This window comes from Anguilla rostrata, chromosome 16, assembly GCF_018555375.3.
Source record: "Anguilla rostrata isolate EN2019 chromosome 16, ASM1855537v3, whole genome shotgun sequence".
Taxonomy (NCBI): domain Eukaryota; kingdom Metazoa; phylum Chordata; class Actinopteri; order Anguilliformes; family Anguillidae; genus Anguilla; species Anguilla rostrata.
This window is the reverse complement of record NC_057948.1, coordinates 27,281,504-27,301,266: the sequence shown is the minus strand read 5'-3', so window position 1 is coordinate 27,301,266 and position 19,763 is coordinate 27,281,504. Positions and strand designations below refer to the sequence as shown.

General features: G+C 55.1%; 1 protein-coding gene across 2 annotated transcripts in view; it reads right to left on the bottom strand.

Annotated features, from left to right (window-relative positions):
* Nucleotides 1-19,763, bottom strand: part of LOC135241802 (ankyrin repeat domain-containing protein 11-like) — a 113,188-nt gene that overhangs the window by 42,994 nt on the left and 50,431 nt on the right. The window lies entirely within an intron of this gene.

The window sequence follows — 19,763 nt, the reverse complement described above, 5'->3', positions numbered from 1 at the left end:
CGCGCTAACGTGCGCTAACGCCAGCGCGTCCTCAGCGCAACCGCACTCACTTTGACCAGCTTTCAAAGCGCCGGGGATGAAATTGGCTTTTTGAAAAAGTGCCAGGGACCTGTCCCCAGTGTCCCTGGTACAGAAGGGGGTGGTGGGGGGGGGCATGGCAGGCAGAGCACAGTATGAATCCCATCAGATCCCACTGGAGGATGCATCTAAACTCTCTGTGAAACTTCACATCAAAGGAAGCAGTGATCAGAGCAGAACGCAGAGCATTATTATTATTAAATCTGACTTGTTACAGTACTGCAGTCTTACTACACAATTTTCATCTCTGCTTGATCCTTACTTCAATGCACAATATGCACTATGAATACTGAGGGGGTGGGGGGGCGAGGCAAACAAGTTAAGACAAATAAAACATTTTAAGGAAAATAGTATGGATACTACCAATTAGGTTAGGTCCATTTCTGCCATCTGTGATGTTCACTATAATAGAGGTTGTATCCACCCAGGCTGTAACCCAGCGTGTGTGTTCATCCAGAGGACAGTACCCACAGCCACACACAGGCCTCCTGCCACTGCCCAGCACAGCCACACACTGCATTCCTGCTCAGGACCCCCCCACTTCCTGCTTTACCGCCGTCATGGCGTCCCGCGGTGGAAGAGAAGCGCAGCACGCGGCGCGGAGCTGTGTTAGTTAAGGATTATGGGTAAAAATAAGCGCTGAATGGAGCCGGATAGGGACAGTCGAGCTGACAGAGGAAAGGGGGGAGAAACTGCGCAACCCTCACAAAAATCCACATCGTCAGGCTGCGTCGAGCGTGCCCGCACCCGGGTGCTGGGCAAGGGTGAGGCAGCTCGCTGTCAAAACCCCTCCAGACAGAAGAGCGCCGTGCGACAAGGTGAGGAGGCGCACTCCGCGGATTTGAATTTCAACACCGCGGCGCGCGAGGTCAGCCTCAGAGCACCGTGGAAACCTGGAGTTAACCGGCAGACAGGCACCTCAGCAGCGACTGCGGCAGCTCGTGTGGATAACGAAGCGCGCGCCGCGGTTTCTCTGGCTCTTATCTGTGACCCGCGGGCTGGGCGATGGACCCCGGGCTGACAAGCCAGCGGCCAGCGGCGCCGGGGAGGAGATGGCGGCATTAGCAATGAGGAGAGAAACGCGACCCGGCTGGCAGCTCGGATAAAACAATGACCCCGCACTGCCGATTCAACCATCCCAGCAGCGGCCAATCGGAGCGGGCGGGGCCGAAGCAGAGCCAGGGCGCTTCTGAAGACACGCCTCCGGGACCGGGGCGCGGTGGCGGGAGCGCCATGGCGACGGGACGGGCTCCGCCGGAGGGGAGTTTGGGCCAGCGAGTTCCGGGGGACCAAACGGAATTTTAATTCCACGGGCGCAGTCTCTCAGAGGGGCCGTTAATAATATATCAATGGGAGGATGAAAGGGGCCCCGGCTCGCGGGCGCGGCACGCCGCGGCGCTCTCTGAATGCCCACAGCGCGGGCAGCGGGGGCCTGCACTCCGGAGAGGGATCTCGGGGGGGTGAGGGGAGGGTGGGCACTGCCCGCCGGTCTTCTGCATCTAAATCTCCCCCTCAGGCACAAAGACCAAAGTCTCCTCCCGGGAAAACGCACCTCCCAATTTACTCTCGCCCCCGTATTAAAGGCCGAATACGAGGGCACACGCCTCCCCAGGGGTCCCCGCGCGCCGCGTGCAAACGCACCAGGCCTGTCGCTGAAACGCAAGCAGGAGATGAACGCGCGGAGGCGTCGCTGGACTCTTCATGACGCCGCCGCGCTCTGCGCTACGTCTCTCTGTGAGGCTCTCGCTGTACGACGCCGGTCCGGAGCCTGGCGATCGCTCGCCGCACTGCGCCCTATCCCAGCGCTCCCTGCTGCCGTCCTACCGCCCTATCCCAGCGCTCCCTGCTGCCGTCCTACCGCCCTGACAGACGGCGGCACACGGTGTCTACAGTTAGCCAGCTACACGTCAATAATCAATACGCTCATCAGGCAAAGTACACTAAGACCAATTAGTGGTCAGGATGAGTGCGTAGCCTGAATTTTAAACAAATCTAATTAAACTGGTCAAGAGAACACAGCTGTCACTCAGAGAGGATTGAATATTGAAGACTCCTGGTTATTTTATGGTCGTGGTGAAATGACTATACTCTTCCCATCTATAATGTAAAGCCATCAAGCTTTCTGCCTCCACTCTGCTGCAGTGGCATGATCAGCTGATGTGAAGAGTTGACTTTGGACCCTGTGACCCCCAGACTCCAGAAGGATGATGGGAGATGAGCCAGTGATGAGCAAGCAGCAGAGCAGAGCAGGGAGGGCCAGCGCTGGTGTGCTGGTGGGGGTGGTGGGGGGGGGGAAGCTTAATGCAGGTTCTGCACAGCTCTGAGCTGGAATGCTTTCATGACTCTAAACTGTGCCTGTTTGGCTTTGCAAAACAAAAAGACACAAAAAGAGGGGGAAAGAGAAAGTAAACCAGCCCCCGCTGCAGATCCTAACCACACACACACACACACACACACACAGGCCTCGTTTAGGAAGACCCCCTCTCTCGGCGTATATACGTGTGTGTGTGTGTGTGTGTGTGTGTGACACTATGAGCAAGAAGGACACAAACAGGCTCCTGGCTCACAGGAAACAGGCGGTATTTCTCAGTGAGCTGCAGTGACAGCTGGGGTCTACAGCACCACTGAGAGCTGCTCCGTTTCAAAAGGCACATCTTTTGCAAGCCCACGCTATCTGGGAGTAAATATCTGGAAATAGCAGGAAATAATGGGCACAATGAACTCTTAAACGGCTTCATGTTCAGCAACGAGTGCTTGAGAGAGGCTTGAAGAAGTCTCTCACTGCTCAGAACGCATGCTTTACCGCAAGTGTTTTAGCAAAGCCTGATTTCCCACTTCAGCCAAATTACCTTGCGTATTCTTAGCCACCCCATGACTCAGCACAAGCAGAAACGCTCCTCACCGGGGAATCAGGCAGGGCGAATTCAGCAGTGCACGCCTGGCAGCGGAAGACGAGACTATAAACAAATGAACAGCCAGCGTAAAGCCTGCAAGGGGACTCCCAGCGCCTGATTAGGAGGGCCCTGACAACGCTGCTCAACTGCCTGCCTCCCTGTGCGCACAGAATGCTGGGAAGGCAAAGATAACCTGGGGGGGAGCGGGTGCGTGGGAGGCGTCGCCCTGGACAGGAACTAGATCCCGAGTCCCAGGACTGTCCAGTCAGTTAAGCCGCTGGTTTCGTCCCCAACAACGACTGCCCAAATTCAGACCCAGGAGCCGCGGCACCCTGACCCCGTTCTGAGACCAGCGCGTTTCTCTCATTAGCTGCAGACCGTACCCCCCCCCCCCCCCACTCCCCCCGGTCCTGCCTGACCTGGGGCGATGAGGAAAAAGGAGCTCTGTGTCCTACACTCCCACAGAGCGGCTTTTAGCCCTCCTGCCCCCAGCCCCCCTGCCCCCAGCCCCCGCCCCCAGCCCTCCGGCCCCCAGCCCGCACAGAGAGCCCTGCCTGTGGGGGCCCGCCGCGCTCGGCCCCTATTAGGTTTCAGTCGGCTGTTGACTGGACGGGCAGGCCGCTCTCTGACAAAGCCCAGGCTGTCCTTGAGTCCTCACCAGAGGACGGGAGACACAGGACACTGTGTGGGGGTGCATTCTGACAGGGAGGGCGGGCGGGCTGGGGAATGGGCGGGGCGTGCACTAAAAGGGACATGTGCTTCTAATGAGGCAGGGCTAAAATGGGGGAAGGGCCTGGACTGAAGGTGATACATGATGACAGCAAGGCAGGGTTAAATTGGGGGTGGAACCTGTATTGAAGGTGATACGTGATGACAGCAAGGCAGGGTGAAATTGGGTGAAGGGCTGTACTGAAGTTTATACTATGGCTTGGATAAATGCTCAGTTCGGATTGGTTGACAGCCAGGCATTATATTTGTGTATAGGCAGGATAATCAAATAATAATAAATAGGCAGTTTTTGCAGGATAATCAGAGCAGTTTGCCTCATTACAGTTTGAAATCATTACACCACAACTTTAAAACTGTCGGCTGCTATGAGAAATCAAATAAATCGCAAAATGGTTGACGTTCCACATTTCTGCATCCATATCCTGAAATAACTGAAAAAAAAACATAACCATAGCAACAGGTTATAACAGCTGATTCCCAAAACCAATAGATAAAGTAAAATATGCAGATAAAGGCTGTTTTTATCCCTCAAATATCTTAGAGTGAGTTAACATTTTTTCACATTTAACTGCCCTGTTAAAAATGTCCCTGCGATTACCCTCTCTGCTAGCCCAGTAGCCCTGATGAAAAAAAGTTATTCTAGGGACACTGGACTCTTAGAAAGGAAACTGAACCTTTCACATGTATCTATTGAAAAAAGCTCTAAAAATCACCTGCGGCAACAACACTGAACACATAGTGCATGTGTGTGTGAGTGTGTGTTTGTGAGAGAGTGAAAGTGAGTGTGTGTGTGTATGTGAGTGCGTGTATGTGCGTGTGTGTGTGTGTGGGTGTGTGTGTGTGTGTGTGTGTGTGAGTGTGTGTGAGTTTTATCCAGGCTCTAAGTGGAAACTCCATTAGCTGAGCCGAAGTGGGGCCTGAGGTGATGTGTTTTCCTTTCTGTTTGAAGGCGTTTCGCCTCTCATTGTATCAAAGTAGCACAACACCTCAAGACCTCGGTCTTAACCAGATGTGCACAATTACAGCAACTAAAGCCCCCACAAAGGCAGCGTTTACCCCCCCAGCACTGGCACTCCCAGGCCTTTCACCGGCCACGGCTCTCAAACACACGCTCAAGCCTCCCGCCCCACACTCATTTGACGCCTGGCGATAACGATTCGGTTAAAGGACACACCCCTGCGCGCGGTGGTGCAGATAGCAGGGCATGTTTGGGGGGAGAGACGCAGTCAGCAGGCCCCTCTGAAAGGCCCTTCAGCAGGACCGGCCCGCTCGCCGGCTGCTCTCTCGCCGCCTGCTCTCTCGCCGGCTGGAATTTCCTGTTGACGGCCCCGCCGCTGACTCCCGGTAGCCTCATGGAAAATAGTGCGAGCGCCACCAAGCCCCTGCAGTCAGACTGGCGGGGGGGGGGGGGGGGGCGTGTCACACACACTGAACCGCACGTCCACCGAAGCAGGCTTCCGTAGCGGGCCGCCTGCCGGCCCGGCCGCGACTCGCCCTCGTGACCGCGCTGAACAAAACAACGGCTCAGAATACGACGGCGGAAAGGCACCCGCTCGCAGAAGCAGACTCCGGAGAGAGGAGCACCAGTGATTTAAGCCAGGCCAATTCAAGCGAGAATTGGGGGGACGCTAACACAAGCTAGCCGTGCTAAGGACAGGTAAGCAGCCTGCGTGCGAGACCCCTCCGGGCTCCTGCTCTCAGCAGATGGACGGCAGGGTGATCGGGTGCGGCTGCCAGGGCAGCTCGACAGACGAGCGGCGCGGAGGGCCGGGGAGAGGGAAAGGTGATACGCCCATGCTAATCTGCAGCCCCAGCTACTCATGTTCCCGGTACAAAGGCTCCTTTTAGCTCTGTTTTTAGCCACCTCCCGCACGCCGCACAGGCCCTCTCACAACAGCTCCGGCCCCACGTCACACTCGCTTTGTATCGCTCAGCCCACACTGTTAGAGGTGAATTCATCTGAGCCCAATAAAGGCTCCATGTGGGTCTGTTAGCTTCTGCCGCTCTACTCTGGGCCCATGCAGTCCAGTGACTCATTTCAACACCCAGAATGCCTCTCACACCAGCAACACTTAACATTAGCACAAGGAGAAACCTGCAGGCGCGCACACACACACACACACACAGACACACACACACAAACACACACACACATACACACACACACACACACACACACACACAGACACAAACACAGACACAAACACACAGACACACACACACACACACACACACACACACACACACACACACACACACACACAGACACAAACACACACAAACACAAACACATACACACAACACACACACACACACACACACAGACACACACACACACAGACACAAACACACACACACACAACACACACACACACAGACACAAACACAACACACAACACACACACACACACACACAGACACACATACACACATACACACATACACACACACACACAGACACAAACACACAGACACACACACACACACCCACACACACACACACCCATCCCACACACACACACACACACACACACACACACACACACACACACACTTACACCTTTAAACACACACACACACACACACACACAGAACTAGGTCACAGCAGTACCGGTGCTGCATTTTCAACACTGCTCCTCGGGTCTTAAACACCCACGACAGCTGGCGCCCCTGCACCCCCCCTCCGCCCCCCCCGCTCCTGCCCCTCCCCCCGGCAGCATTCCTTTAAAGGCGACCCTTCCCAAGGCCTGCGCCGCCCGTGCGGATTGCATAACAGGCCGGGCCCTCGGAGGGGCCCCGGTGACGGGCGGGACAATGGCGAGCTGCTGTTCCCCGCTCCCTCTGCAGGAGGCACCATTCATATGCAGATGCTCCGCCATGTGTGCACAGAATCAGATGGATGACTTTCCCACATCCCGGCCCGTCAGGCCACTGAGCAGGACGGCAGCGCACCCCCCACCCCCCCAAAAGCGGGCGCAGCCTCTTTGTTTCCCGGGAGACAGCTGAACTGGGGCCGAGCGGCTTTCCAGCTGGAGGCCGGGGCAGAATGAGTTAAGCGCACAGGAATCTGGACTCCGGGCCCGAACGGTGGAGGCGTGCTGGAGTTGCTCTGAGGATACGGCGTGACCCCGCGGTGAACGCCGGGCTCGCTACGTCAGCCTCGGAGAGCGTCCTTTGTGCGCGAGGCCCTCCCAGACTGCACCGCTTCCACCGCACCGCGCACCGAAGCGCCCCCACGCACACATCTCTGCAAAACTACTTTGAGCAGAAATTAGCCTACTTCAAGTAGTCTTCTTTTCCGTAAAAAACTCGCAGTTTAAACCAGTGATCAGTGCTTACGGCTACAAAAGGGGACTTCATAGCAGGCATGCAGGGGCAAATATCTCACATTTTCACTCACATAAACATTTTATGCAACTCTTTGAAAGATCAAATTATCAGCTCCAAAAACTACTTCTACAGCTTGAGAAATGACTCTGCTTACATACACCAAAGAAAAACTTCAGCTTCTTTAGGAGCGCTTGAATACTTGCAGTTCAAGGTCCACACAGCCGCTGTGTGAGCCATGTACCAGACTGCAGAGAACACGCTGTTCACACTACAGAGCGCTTTGCACAAACAAAGCGGATTACCGCACCCGGGCCCTCTCCCGCACTCCTACACCAGGAAGGAGCAGGGCCGCGTTACACCGTAGAAATATAACACGCTTTATGAGAACTGCCTCTGTTCCTTTATACACACAATGGACACGTGTGGGCTCTGTGCTGGGGATGGGATGTATTAGAGACTGTAACGGAGTGAGCTTTGAAGCAATGCGCCAAAGTGTGAGTCCATGCAGTGGAGTGTATATGCAGGGTTGAGACTGCGATCCAGACCAGGCCTTAGCAGACACTGCCGGTGCAGGGTTGAGACTCAGAGCAGAATATCTGCTGTGAGTCTCAAATGATGGCTGGACCATGTGAAACGCGTGCCTATCTGTCCTCACACACAACAGACCCCACTCCAGACCTGCGATCACCCGCTCACACGTTCTTTCCACAGAAAAACTAATAAAACGCAGCCTGTTTGTGCCACTGCAGCCTTCCGAGGTTCTTTACGCTTCATTAAATTCAAAGTTTGCAGAAACGGTGTAAATGCACTGAGTTTCTAATGCATGCCTCTAATTTGACTCCAATATGAGAGAGTATCTCCACATCAGGGCTGGAGAGCTAACAGCAGTGACTCATCCGTTTCTACCGCCCCTCCTCTCCCCTCCCCCGCCCTCCTCAGATACAAGCCAGTGGCACAGAGAAAGCTTCCTGCAAACCAGCAGTGGACGCAGACCCCATCTCTGCAGGGAGACTGAGTTCACACGCGGGGTGGGAGCCCGTTTTACCTCCCTCCAGGAACAAACTCCACCCTTCTACTGGCATGCAGAGGTGGTGTCCTTTCTGGAGGACAAAACAGTCCCAGGGTCACACTGTGTTCACACAAGCGGCCCATTTCAATCCATTCAGTTCAGGTAACAAACTGAAATTCAATGAAATGGCTGAAAACTCTTGGAAATGGAACTGATCCCATCGCTGTTGAGCAGGAAGCCTGCCAGATGACCTAACCTGTGCACTCCAGCCACTCCAACATACCGTCCCTCTATTGGCTGGACCACAGCATCACTCTCGCAATTGGCTTAAAGGTCCCGGGTCCAAATGTAATACCGTGCAAGTCAACCATGGTGACTGTGTCCCCCCCCCCCCCCCCCCGCACGGGAGGGCCGGGCAGGCTGGGAAACGGACACACTGACTCTAACAGTGCCATATCAGGCACAAACACCAAAACAGACAAGAAGCATCAAAATGCCAGCACACCCAGCAATAACAGACCTACTTCTTTATTTCTGCTCAACCAGCGTTGCTTTTATCAGGGCTGGAGCCATTTAGCCTACTCAACGAGCACTCGCCAAAAGATTATTCAACGTTTAGAAAAAATTTCATTGGAAAATCTGAAATCTTTCAAATTTACAAACATAATCTTTCATCAAATTCTACATTCCACAATTGCTCCAACTCCCTCTTAACCCACCCCCCCCCATTCGACAGGCTTAATGCTAATTGTTTTGCAATCCGAGTCCATGATTTCTGAGATGTAGCTTAGCTTCATCTATTTTTATGAGAGAGTGAGTGAGAGAGAGAGAGAGAGAGAGAGGGAGAGAGAGAGAGACGTGGGCATCTGAACTGTAAAAATGAGTCACTGTGACCTACATAGTTAAAGTGTGGAAGAATGCTCCACTCCAGCGCTGCATTCATAATGCAGTGCACTTTGTGGCGCTGTCTCCTGGCCTGACATGGATGCGGGGGACAGGCAGGAGGAGAAAGGGCCGGAGAGAGGGGGGGGGGGGGGGAGACGAGCAGCGAGCAGCCAGGAGTAGGACGCAGTCTCCCAGCCCCTCATTACCGGGACTTCCTGCCAGGTGCGCGTGATTGACAGCTCACTGCCACCCTCCTCATTTCTCACTCTCCTGTCACAACATGCAGGAGCAGAAAAGGGAGCAGAATTTTTCACACGCTGCCAGCTCTCCACGAACAGGCCTGTACCGTCTCTTCAGGATCCACAAGTACCATAAGAACACATGCCACATAAGCACACTCCATTTCCATGCAACAAGACAAGGATTTCATAACCTTTCCAACATGCCAATCGTGAGAGAGTGCTTTAAGACTTCTTTATGCATCTGATCTGCGTTCGCTTGGCGGATATATTAGAGAGGGAAGCAATCCCTTGCTCGCTCAATAAAACACGTCCGCCTTTCATACAGGAGTTAAAGGGCCTCCCCAATCATGTACAAGTGCTTCTTAGAGGAAGATGCAGGCTCCAGCGAGAAGGCTGGGATCTGGTTCACTAATCATCCTCTATACCCCCTTTTCCCTTCCCATGATGCCGTGGGGCGCCCGTGTGGCCTGCCTCATCTGAACAGGTCGCAGAAAGACGTCCGTGCTCACGGCCTGACAGGAAAGCCTTCCTCCTCAGGAGCGCCCATCGCCCGGCCCTGACTGCTCCAGCGTCCCTCCCACCCCGCATACGCACAGCCACTTCCAGCTTTTGTTCTTCCCAGCAGCTCTAGCAGCACGAGCAGACAAGCCCGACAGGGAGGCCAAGCATTGGGTCACTCTCAGCAGAAACGCATCGCTGGGTTTCTCGGACATTGAGAGTGCGGTGGCAGGTTTCAGGGGTCCTGATTGGACAGGGGAGGGCGCGCGCGGATGAGGGCGAACCCGTCGCTTCCGCGCCGGTCTGAGCAGACTGCAGGCTGATCCTCGGCGCTGCTCATCCAGGAAGGGTGCACCAAACAAAGCCAGCGTGAGCCCTGCTGTTCCCTCCCACATTCCCCCTGCCTTACTGCACATCTGATGAGAGCCACAGGCTGCCCTTCATGCTCTGTGGCACTCTCTCCATTCTGATGCCCTGCTGCAGGAGGCTGGAATGAGCTGTGAGCCGAAGCTGGAGATACGGCCAGCGGTACCTGCTCCTGAGACTCTGATGGTCTGACTGCAGCCCACAATCAGTCCCATTTAAAAACGCACACACACACGCACACAGACAAACAAGCAAACAGGCAGACAGACAGGTACACAGAGACACACACAGTCAAATGCACATGCATGCACACGTGCACACTCAGATAAACAAACAAACAGGCACACAGAGACACACAGTCCAACGCACATGCACACATGCACCTGCACATGCATGCAGACAGATAAACAAACAGGCACACAGACACACACAGTCCAAGGCACATGCATTCGCGCACGCACACACACAAACAGAGATAAACAAACAAACAGGTGCACAGAGACACACAAACACAGAGACACACAGTCCAATGGATGAGCGCACACACACACACACACACACACAAACAAAGGAGATGGACTCTGGTTGGCCGAGCCGTGCCGTAAACAGCAGCAGGCCCGTCTCCCGGGAAACCGGAGGGCAGAGCGGGTGTAGAGCAGAGGCCTGGAGCCTGAGTTACTGCCTCATTCAGCTACTCTGCCCGCTCCTTTCACACACATCCACATCCATAACTCATCTGCACATAGCCGCACACAGCCGCACACGGGGAGATCTCCCTCTGCTCTCACAAACACACCCTCCTCATCATCATCGCCATCATCCTCCTCGGCCCTGCCCAGTAAGCGCACAGTTAAGAGCAGGCTGCTGGAGAACCCCTCAGTCCAGAGCAGCCCTGCTGACTGTGGGGCGCACACGCCTTGTTTTTAATGTTACTCCAGCGCCGTCTCTCCCACTCAAACGAAGGAACCGGGGAGTGCTCTGGGTGGGGCCTCGTGTGGGACGCCTGCTTTCAATCAAAAACCGCCTCTCACTTAAAACAAGTCACTGACACGCAGTGATGTAAACACATTTAATTCCCCCCTCCCTCCCCACTGCCCTCACCCCCCCCATAACCTCACGCCTCTCAGTAACTGGCAAAAGCAACAGTTTTTAAGCGTCTTGTACAAATACTCGACTTGGGGATTTCAGCAGTGTGCCATTTGAATTTGAATGCACAGGTCTAATCCTCCGAGGTCTAAGTCCTCCATTGTTGCTCCCAGCGCTGGTGTTAACAGGGGCGTGAGGGTGGGTGCTGGGGGTGAAGACGGACGGGCCCGGCCCAGCCCACGGGGAGGGGGGTGGGTGCTGGGTGCTGGGGGCTGAAGACGGACGGGCCCGGCCCAGCCCACGGGGAGGGGGGGGGGGGGCAGGAGGAGGGGGGGCCACAGCGCAGACAGCCCGGCCGGCGACGAGCTCAATAGACCGGCTGAATTATTGATGCCGGCTCTGGCAGGCCGGGCCGGAGAGCGCTAATGCGTAGCGGCGCGCGAAGCCAGAGGAGTAATATTACACATTACATCAGCGCCCCGCCGCCCGCTCCTCCACACGCTGCGGGGCCTGCCGTCCGGCTGCTCCCTCTTCAGCAGCACCCCTCCTGGGCTGCGCGATTAACTGAGGCCGGGGATCACACACGGGCCTGCTGGACACTCCACCCCTGTCTCCCACAGGCCTCATGCACTAAAGAGAAGAATATGCCAAATCACACCGTCTAACTACAGAAAACATTCACAAAAACAAGAAACTGAATGTTAACATTTGTTAGCATCAGCACACAAACAGGGCAAATCCTCCCCTCGTTTCTGCTAAAAACAAAATACTTTTTTAAAGTCAGCTACCTGACAGGCCTTTTGTCTTCATGATGCTGAGGTGATATTTTTTCCCCAATTATCTGCACTGACTCACAGCTAAATGCACAAGGGCTACATTTTGAATGCAGCGCACTCGCACCCTCTCCCCCATTACCCGCGCTGCTGACGAAACGCAAACTGCTGAGTGTGGCGCTCAGGAGGAGGAGGACTGCTTTAAATAGCGCCCGCGCCGAGCGGGACGCCGACATAAATCAAAGCCGGCCGTCCGCGCGCGGCACGTTAAACAGCCCCGCCCCCGCCGCCGCCGCCGCCCCCACCGCCGCGCAGGAGTAAGCCTCCCGCCTGCACCAGCGCAGAGGAGGAGCATAAACTGTCTCCGGCCTGCATGAGCAGAGGAGGAGCTCCTGGAGCACAGAGGAGGAGCTCCTGGAGCACAGAGGAGGAGCTCCTGGAGCACAGAGGAGGTGCTCCTGGAGCACAGAGGAGGTGCTGCTAGGGCATGGAGGAGGAGCGTAAACCGTCTCCAAGTGAAGACAGGCTTCAGACTGCGACAGGCCAGATTCCTGGAGCCACATCTGGAGTCATGTGATGAGAGGAGAGGAGCTGCTTATCTGCAGAGCTCCTCCGTGTGTGTGTGTGTGGTGTTGCGTGGTGAGAGAACTGGGGGGGGGGAGAGAGGGAGGGAGAGGGGTGAGGGAGAGAGAGAGAGAGACAGAGAGGTGAGGGAGATGAGAAGGAGGGAGAGAGGTGAGGAGTGGGAGAGGAGAGGTGAGGAGATGGGAAGACACAGAGAGGTGAGGGAGATGGGGAGAGAGAGAGAGAGAGGTGAGGGAGATGAGAAGGGAGGGAGAGAGGTGAGGGAGGTGGGGGGAGGGAGAGCGGTGAGAGAGATGGGAAGACACAGAGAGGTGAGGGAGATGGGGAGAGAGAGAGAGAGAGAGGTGAGGGACGTGAGGGGAGGGAGAGAAGTGAGGGAGATGGGAAGACATACAGAGGTGAGGGAGATGGGGAGAGAGAGAGCAGAGAGGTGGAGCGCAGACGGATGGGCGGGCGGGCGGGGTGCGGGGGGCGGGGTGCAGGGAGCCAGAGGCAGCAGGCGGGACCCCAGGAGGCCTCGCTCTGGGAGGGGGGCTGACTTCCTCCCACAGGCAGCCTCTCTGGAGCTGGGAGCAGCAGAGTTTCCACCGGCCTGTGACTGCACGTCTGCGTCCGCCCGCACGGCTCCAGCCGATGAAGGATTTGGTGAGAGGGAGCCGCCTGTCAGCGCTCCAGCTCCGGGACAGCGTGCCGCGGGACGGCCTTCTGAGCGCGGTGCAGGGTTTACCGTGAGAGCCAGGCCCCAACGCAGAGCTCCGGCTAATTACAACAGCAAAATAATTACCACATGTGCAACTGCTTTCCACCCGCCCTGACGCTCCAGCGCGGAAACTCTATGGTAAATGAGGTCAGTGCGTCAGCTTCCAGAGGCCAGAGATGATGGATGGCTGCTATTGGCTGTCCTTGAAGGCCCTCCAGACTGACCTAAACAACTTGAGGAATGTTTCGCAACCAGAGGCCCACTCTGGGTCTGGGACTGTTACAATGCGTTCAGCTGACAAAACAAAGCACACAGAGCAGCAAGCCCACAGCTCAACCAGTAATCTGCATCAATCCCAATGTATACACGCACACGCAAACAAACAGTACACGCACAATCAAACACACATGTACGTGCACGTACACACACAGACACACACAGGCACGCACACAAACACAAACACACCAGTACAGAGGGGGGAAAAAGCAAAGTTGGACAAAATCACCACAGAAGCCTGGAAAGTGTTTAGCAAAGCAGACCTAAATGCAGACTCCAAACAACTCAAGTGCTTGGCTCCAAAAGGCGAGTTACAAAATATGTTGGCTTAGAAATGGGGAAATTTCCTGCGTTAAAGCTGGAACTTTCCCAGAGGAGCTTTCCCCCGGGAGACAGAATGAAGACAGGAAACGCACACGGGAAAAGTGGACCTGCAAGCAGACGGCCAAGTCCTCCTTTCTCCACAACAAACGGAGGGGGGAGGAGGGAGAGAGGAGAGAGACAGAGAGAGGAGAGGCCAGAAGAAGAGAGAGAGAGATAGAGAGAGAGAATAGAAGGTGTAAAGAGAGAGCAAAGTCTCGATCACATTTCAATCTGAGGGCCAGCCATTGTGAAGCAGCAGCTTTTCAGCATGAGACCAGACAAAGGGACTCCAGCAGAGCCCTGCAGAGGCGACCAGGGGAAAGAGGAGCAGAGGCAGGCCGAATGGAGCAAACTGCCTGTGTGTGTGTGTGTGTGTGTGTGAGTGTGTGTGTGTGTGTGTGTGTGTGTGTGCGTGTGTGTGTGAGTGTGTGCGTTTGTGTGTGTGTGAGAGTATGTACGTGCGCGTGACTGCACACACTGCAGCAGCCAATCGCGACGCTCCGTCCCCAGCAGCAGTGTATGAGTGCAGTCAGGCAGTTGGTCCGTTAGACCAGTGCGCTCAGCTAGTGGCGTCGCTGCCCCCCCCCTCATTGTTGGCTGTGGAGCCGGTGAGGCCGTGCTGGGCCGGTCCCGCCCATCCCCCCCCCCCCCCCCCCCGCCCTCCCCCGGCTCTCTCTCCTCCCCCCGGCTCTCTCCCCTCCCCCCGGCCCATCCCCCCGGCCCTCTCCCCTCCCCCTCACTGCGGCAGCGCAGATGGTAGTTGTGTGACCTCGCTGTTCCTGCCTCCTTGTTTTGATCCTGCGGTCCTGATTGTTCGGGCTAATCCCACACTCTGAGTCCTTGGCTGCGTGCCAGGACTGTTATTAACCACACAAAGGCTTTTCATTCCAGCTACCGTCACCGCACCCCCCCCCCCCCCACTCTGTCTGTCGCTGGAGCTGCTCTGCTGCTTTTAGCTCTGCCTGTGTGATCAGAGCACTCCGCCATGACACACTGCTCTCCCTGCACACAACCAGAAAGGCAGGCGCTCTCTCTCCTTCTCTCTCTCTCTCTCTGATTCCCTCTCCCTCCACCTGTCTCTCTTTTTCTGTCCTCTCTCTCTCCCTCTTATTCTCAGTCTCTCTGTCTCTCCATCTCCTCCTCCCTCGCTCCCTCCCTGTGCCTGTGTCTCTCCCTGTCACCTCCTCCTCCTCTCCCTGGCTCTTAATTACTTGTCCCCTGGTGAAAGGTCATTTTTCAGGGGAAATGAATGGTTAGGAGGGGAGATCGGGGGGCTGGGGTCTCTGTCATTCTGCACGGTCCTCCTGCGCTCGTCCTGCTCAAGCCCAATCCAAGGCCTAATGAACGGAGGGACAGGTTGCCTGGCAACCTACGCAAGCCACTCAGCAGGTGTCCCTGGGAGAGCTAGATTGACCACACAGACACACGCACAAACACAAACACACAGACACACACAGACACACACACCCACGCACGCGCACGCACATGCACACACACACACACGCACGCACAAACACACACACACACACACACACACAGCAGGACTCTCAGCTTCATGTGACACTACCGCCGGCACCAGCTCCTCACCTCCCATTTAATTCAGCTTTATGCCGCTTCCTTACAGACACCGTTTGTTTTGTTATAGCAGGAACCCGGTCTCCCGTAGCAACACGTCAATTACGGATTTCCTGAGGAGGCGGGGCGGGGGGGGGGTCCCGCTCTGGAGAGGGGCAATAAGGGTGTGAAAGGCGTCGCATCCTGGGAGGCAGGGCCAGGAGACCTCCGAAAAGGAAGCGGGCTGATGAAAGGGCTGTAAACCTAACTACCATGCTTTCCAGGGTAGCCCAAATGCCCAAGACAAGGGAAGAGCGCATTAAACCACCGTTCCAAATGACTGGCTACAGACATTAGCGGCGCAGCTGCGCCTGACGACACCTCTGACAGTTTGAAGATCCTCCACCCAACGGTGCCGTGCTCGAGAGTCAAGCCCAACATCGGAGCGGAGCCTCACAGACACAGCCGCACCCGGACCGGTATGAACCCCAGTTCTTACCCCACTGGCCCAAACCAAACAGGGTATATTACATTACATTACATTATAGGCATTTAGCAGACGCTCTTATCCAGAGCGACGTACAACAAGTGCATAGGTTTCAAGATGTAGAGGCGCAAAAGAAACACTAGAGTGAAGTAAGGATCGTAGTGCCAGAAGTGACCACATCGATCAGGACTCCAACCCTGTAGAGTAAGCTTGTTCAGCAGCAAGAATCCTACCAAGTACAAAGTACAAACTAGCACTGGAATCACACCTAATCATACAAAAACAATCCTACCAGATACACTAACATAATCAAATTATCCTAGCTAGGTACAATGAGCTGAACTATAGGCTAGGGAGGGGTGGGGAGAGGTGCAGCCTGAAGAGATGAGTCTTCAGTCTGCGTTTGAAAGTGGTGAGATTCTCTGCTGTTCTGACCATCACGGGGAGGTCATTCCACCAGCGAGGGGCCAGGACAGACAGCAGACGGGAGCGGGAAGTGCAGACGCGAAGAGGGGGAGGTGCCAAGCGTCCAGAGGTGGCAGAACGGAGAGGTCTGGCTGGTGTGTAGGGTCTGATGATCCTCTGAATGTACCCTGGTGCTGACCCCTTAGCTGCCTGGTATGCAAGCACCAAGGACTTAAATTTGATGCGAGCCATAACAGGCAGCCAGTGGAGGTCAGTGAGCAGGGGGGTGACATGGGAATGTCTGGGGAGGTTGTATATCCAGAACCCAACACATTTGGGTGTTTGGGGTATGAACCCCAAGCGCCTCTGTGCCACAGTCCAAACCCTATTAACCCAGCACTCGCACAAACACGCCCATTTTCCTGTCTGGACTGGTATTGTACCGTAGGCACATTCGGGTGGGGCCATCAACGTAAACAGTGGCATGGTACACAAATTTGCCATTCCACTGGAATTAAACCAGAAGAGACAAAAGTGCCTCACACTGTTTGGGCAAGCAGTTTAAACACCGTTTGAGATTAAAAGCAGGCTTAACTAAGGACAGCCCATAAGGAGCCATGGTCACAGTGAAACTGTGCCATTCAGAAACCCAGCCCTCTAAAAGCACAAGCTCTCGCTGGCGAATCTCAGTGCACATCACATGCAAACACTAACTGCTATGAGAAACAACAAAATCTTGCTTAAGAAATGCGAGGCTTGTTTGATTGGCTGGCGCAGGAGCCAGGGAAGGAAAGAGGAATGGAAGCCCTGCCAGCTTCCTGGAACATGGGTTACAGCTGTAATGACCCCCCCCCCCCCGGGTTGTGGTGGTGGAATCTGGTACAGGCGGGGTCACCGGCTGAGGGTGGCACTCTTGCGAGGAGGACCAAGTCAGTACCTGCCCTGAGAGCAGCTGCTCTCTCTCCATCCCCACCCAGGTTATTACCCAACACGCACGCCTGCCTGCTGTCTGCGGGAGCGCCTGCAAACCGCCGGAGAGCCTGTAACCCGCTGGAGAGCCTGTAACCCGCTGGAGAGCCTGTAACCCGCTGGAGAGCCTGTAACCCGCTGGAGAGCCTGTAACCCGCTGGAGAGCCTATAACCCGCTGGAGCCAGGGCAGCCCACCGGGGCAGCAGGGCACAGAAGCACGGCGTCTGGCACCCTGAGATCAGTCACACACAGGGGCCCGTCCGGCTTTAAAAAGCGTGCCTCCGTTCTGAAAGGTCAAAGGGCGCAGTCAGTCTCCTTGAGCCAATGACGTTCTCCGGCTGAGCGGCTGCACCTGTGACTTTCCGTCCCAGCCCGCGGGCGGCATGGCGCTCTGTGTAGACCCCGCCGTTCCCACGGTGACCGCGGAATGACCCGACAGCCCCGCCCCCACGCTGCAGACGGTCCGGCCTGGAGCTCGTTACAGCGCCACGCCCGCGTCTGACCAAACGGCCAAAAGGCCTGAGGGGAGACGGCGCTGATCTCCGCTGCTGATCCCGCGCACCACCAGAAACACATGAACAAACAGCCTGAGCGCCAGGGAGGCTAGGCTACAGAGCTCCTGCCGCAGAAACACAGCAAGCCCCTGCTTCCACACCGCTCGAGCGCCACAGACAAGGACACCAGCATCATGAACACCAGCATCATGAACACCAGCACCATGAACACCAGCATCATGAACACCAGCACCATGAACACCAGCATCATGAACACCAGCATCATGAACACCAGCATCATGAACACCAGCACCATGAACACCAGCATCATGAACACCAGCACCATGAACACCAGCATCATGAACACCAGCATCATGAACACCAGCATCATGAACACCAGCACCATGAACACCAGCATCATGAACACAGCATCAATGAACACCAGCAGCATAGAACACCAGCATCACTACGAGCACCTGCACCAGCATCATAACACGAGGACATGAACACCAGCATCATGAACACCAGCATCATGAAGACAAAGCATCATGAACAACTAGCACCGCATGACACTAGCGAAGTGACCAACGCTTGCCTCAGCATGCCTGGTTACTAAAGCGATCTGAACACTTCTGAAACTGAAAGTTACTAAAGCGCAGAATGACGCAACGTTAGCCCTGCGAGTGCAGGCAGGTTACTAAAGCAGAGAGTGACGCAATGTTAGCCTTGCGAGTGCAGGCGGGTTACTAAAGCAGAGAGTGACGCAACGTTAGCCCTGCGAGTGCAGGCGGGTTACTAAAGCAGAGAGTGACGCAACGTTAGCCCTGCGAGTGCAGGCAGGTTACTAAAGCAGAGAGTGACGCAACGTTAGCCCTGCGAGTGCAGGCAGGTTACTAAAGCAGAGAGTGACGCAACGTTAGCCCTGCGAGTGCAGGCGGGTTACTAAAGCAGAGAGTGACGCAACGTTAGCCCTGCGAGTGCAGGCGGGTTACTAAAGCAGAGAGTGACGCAACGTTAGCCCTGCGAGCGCAGGCAGGTTACTAAAGCAGAGAGTGACGCAACGTTAGCCCTGCGAGTGCAGGCAGGTTAAACTGCATCTCTGTTTGATAGCGTAAGGAGCGCCTTCGCTGGGCACAGAGATGAGCTCGTCCACTGCCCTGACCCCTCTGACCTATCAGACCTGCCCGCGCCCCGCTTCACTGGGACCCCTCAGAGCGCCCCCCGCACCGGCCCTGTCCCGCCCGGGTGACAGCGCTGAGTAACGCCAGAGCTTCGCAGGTCCAACGGACAAATACAAACAATTCCAGTCATGATCATCCCAGCAGGAAGTCTGCACGCATCCAGTAAATGCACAGAATTCAGTGTGGTTTAGTGTAATCTTAAATGTGTTCAGTTTGGGCTGCACTTCACAGATCTTTGAAATGCCACAGAGCAAATTAAATGACAGTCAGGCCACTGGTTAGACTGGATAGCTGTTCCACGTATACCGGTTATTATAATGCCAGAACACCCCTATCAACAAGACAACAACACACAAGTAAAAACAGAACCAGTCCAAAGTGGATGAACTTCAGACATTCTCTAAAAGCACATTAGGCCACTTGACTTGAAATGAGTTGCTGTAGGTCGTTTTTATTATAATCCCCATTCTAGCTAATCATAAACCTCGCTGTTTCATTGCGACAATGTAAATAGCACACAGCCAGCAGGAAATTTATTTCAAAAGCCTTATCCGTTTTACATTCAAAAACAGGCCAACGTGTGCACCCATCTTTCATGATACAATGCACATTAAGAAGACATGAGCCCACTGCAACCAACGCGAAGTACATCAGTGTTAACGTTCACCACCACTTCAAAAGCGCTTTATTTCACTGCCATTTTACATTTCATCAGAGAAATCCATATCACCAGTTACCATGGCAACCTGGCAGCACAGCTGATTCCGTACTTGTTATTTAAAGAAAACGTGGAGGTTATCCATGGAATTCAATACTGAGGTCACCCATTTCAACAGACACTGAGATCTGCTCTGAAGT